A 3,689-nucleotide genomic window follows, 5' to 3' on the forward strand; every position below is an offset into this window, starting at 1 on the left:
TATATATACATAGAAACATATATGTATATGTATGACTACATATACATAGAAACCAATATATATATATATATATATATATATATAGTGCATTTCAAGTACGCACAAATGCGTACGCATTCCACCAAAAAATTCATGCGCAAGGGGGTTTTTAAAAAAAACCCAAGCCACTCGTGAAGCCAATCCCCAATAAATTCGTCACTCTCTCTCTCTCCTCCCTCAACTCAAGAAATCAGATTCAGCTCTCTCCCCAACCCCCTCACCGCCCCACGCCGAGCTCCCCTCCGCTGCTCACCGACCGCGCCAAACCCCTCAGCAGTCGCCGCGCTCCTTCCGACAGCAACACCACCGACCACCTCCTCCCTTGCCACGCCGCCAGCCTCTCCCCGAGCTCCCCAGATCCGCACCCCATCACCGCCCCTTCGTCGCCGCCGTCCCTCATCACCGCCTCCATCCCCCCTCTACCACCGTCACCCCTGTCCACCTCATCTCCGCCTCGCCGCTCAACCAACACAGCTGCCAGCCCTCACCCCCAGCTTCGCTGTTGCCCACCTCTAGCTCCTCGAGCTTCGCCCAGCCCAACATCCGACTGCCGAGCTCCTCCGTCCTCCGTCGTGACCCCAAGCCCTGCGAGTCAACTCCAACCTCCTCCAGGTTTGGTTATAATGCTAGGATGATGGAGATGATCTAATAGACGCAGCAAGCGAGACTGTCAAGGCCGGGGATTGAGAATCTGATGAAGTTGGAGAGGAGAGCAGAGCCTTGGGTTGTTGTGCTTTACGCGCCTTGGTGCAGATTTTGCCAGGCGATGGAGAGTTCTTATATTGAGTTAGCTGAGAAGTTATCGGGTTCGGATGTTAAGGTTGCAAAGTTCAGAGCTGATGGGGATGAAAAGCCGTTTGCTCAGCAAGAATTGCAGCTTGGGAGTTTTCCGACGATACTGTTGTTTACTAAGAATGGCTCGAGACCGATAAAGTATCCATCAGAGAAGAGGGATGTTGACTCTCTGCTTGCATTCATCAATGCACTTAGATGAGAGCGAGGTTATGTTTTGTGGTTTCGTATGGGATATTGTAGTATATGATTGAGAGGGGAGTTTGTGTGTAACGGTGGATATAATTTTGATTTTGTAGCTGTTATTATTTTGTAATACTTTTCTTCTACTATTTTTCCCCTTGTCTTTTTTATTTGAATAGTTTCGATCCAATATGTTAATCGCTCTTCATGTTGACATAGTGCATAATTCTTGTTCAAATAAAGCAGGCAATGGCACATTTGCGCCTTTGAACTGCAAGAGAATGAATGAGATGCATATTATCATACACTGATCAAGCATCTTTAGTTTCTAGAGTCACTGCTCTTCAATGTGGTGTGTTTTAAGGATGTGAGGAAATCTAAGTGCTATGTTCTCAAATTCTTAGTTAGTGTTATATTTTTCTCAACGTAGAAACGTTGTTCTCAAATTCTGGCTTTTCCTCGTATTCCCAACTTTCCAAAAGAACCTTATTCCAAGTTTCACAAATTTAAACGGAACCAGTGCCATGTTCTTCACTATTGCATTCAAGACAAAGAATGATCTGGATCAATAATGGCATAAAGTTATGAAGTAGAGAAGTAATTAGAACAACAACAACCTTTCAAACAGACCCCATTCATTGGAAGAGCCGAGATGACCCTTCACCTCTCGGTTACAAATTCAACGATACAAAAAGAAATGCGAGAAGAGAAGAAAGAGGATGAGCAAATTGTCCTTGTCCCATCGCTGCTTCCTCCTCAAATCCTCATATTATTCTTCTTAATATGCTTTACCAGAAAAAAAGAGAGAAAAAAAGAAGACCCCTTTAGTTGTATCACTGCACAAATTTTAGATCAATGTATAGCCAGAGACCGAGATGTCAGCTTGAGTATCTGAGTGGATGTAAATAAACTCAAAGCTTTTACCCGCAAGCAACGACTCAACCCATGTAGGATAATATCCATTCTCTGACTTTGTTAGCCCCCACAATTCACCATTGAACTTTGATATCGAAATGTTGAGGTTCTTTGCAATTTTAGATGACTTGTTGGTCACCATTGCAGAGTACCTGTAGTACTTTGTTCCTCTGAAATCCCATGATGTTGTTGCTTTCTGCTCAATTGCAAATGGTGAAATTGATTTGGTTCCTACATCAGAAGTTGAGTTAGTCAAATTCGAAATTTCATTGGCGTAAGCCATATTTGCAATAGTTCACTTTAGTATCTAGGTTTTGCCCATTTTTGACGTTGATATTCCGATAAGTTACAAATGATAATTATTTCTCAAAAAATTTCATTGCATCTTTTGGACAAATTTAAACTTCAGGTCATTAAAGCAAAAAATGATCGAAAACTTCAAGACGTCAAATTTCTTGTGGAGATTCAGTTGCCTGAAAACTCCCAAGCTGCAATTCTTGCTGAGTTGAGGCGAGGCGGCGAGGCGGAGATGAGGTGGACAGGGGTGACGGTGGTAGAGGGGGGATGGAGGCGGTGATGAGGGACGGCGGCGACGAAGGGGCGGTGATGGGGTGCGGATCTGGGGAGCTCGGGGAGAGGCTGGCGGCGTGGCAAGGGAGGAGGTGGTCGGTTGATGGACTTCATGCGGTTTTGAAAACTGCGTGAAGAGAAAAACCAAGCCTTCATTTCCGCGTGAAGAGAAGAATGTCAGGCCCACCCAAATCTAAATAGTAATATATATATCAACATGATTTTCCCTAGGGCTAGGTGCGAAGTGAGGGGTGCAGGAGTTTTTTTCGTTGGCGGCTGATTTGTGTGCGCGAGGAGCTTTTCGTGAAGTTGGTGGCTGCGGATTTTTGCAGCTACGAAGCTAGGCTGAAGGTAGAGGTGCACGGAACTATTGCTGGCTGGTTTGAGCGCAAGAAAAAGACTACGGCTTCGTGCAGGGATTTATTTTTCGGCAGAAGTGATTGTGTGCAGTCTTTTTGTGCTTTTTGTAGAGAGATATTGTGAGGGATTTGAGAGTTTGTTTGAGGGTTTAGATTGAGTGTTGTTTGTAAACCCTAGTTGTATCTCTCCCTCTAATAGTAGATCTCCCCCTCCTTGCCCCGTGGACGTAGGCAGTTTGCCGAACCACGTAAAAGTTGTGTTCTTACCATGATTTGTAATAGCTTGTAGGTTCCCTCGACGCGCAGTCCTAGAGCTGACGAGAGGAAGAGCTGATATCTCACTTTGATGAGATATCTGGCTTTTGGTTCTTGTTTCCTTTGAGAAACGAGAATTTCATTGTGATCTAATCTCTTGTTGTGCACCTTGCGCACCGGAGGTGCTGCCGAAATTTCCGCTGCGCACAACACAAGGGAGGAGGTGGTCGGTGGTGTTGCTGTCGGAAGGAGCGCGGCGACTGTTGAGGGGTTTGGCGAGGTCAGTGAGCAGCGAAGGGGAGCTCGGCGTGGGGCGGTGAGGGGGTTGGGGAGAGAGCTGAATCTGATTTCTTGAGTTGAGGGAGGAGAGAGAGAGTGACGAATTTATTGGGGATTGGCTTCACGAGTGGCTTGGGTTTTTTTTTCAAAAACCCCCCTGCGCATGAATTTTTTGGTGGAATGCGTACGCATTTGTGCGTACTTGAAATGCACTATATATATATATATATATATATATATATTGGTTTCTATGTATATGTAGTCATACATATACATATATGTTTCTATGTATATATA

This window comes from Asparagus officinalis, chromosome 8 (assembly GCF_001876935.1).
Source record: "Asparagus officinalis chromosome 8, Aspof.V1, whole genome shotgun sequence".
In the NCBI taxonomy this organism is placed as follows: Eukaryota; Viridiplantae; Streptophyta; class Magnoliopsida; order Asparagales; family Asparagaceae; genus Asparagus; species Asparagus officinalis.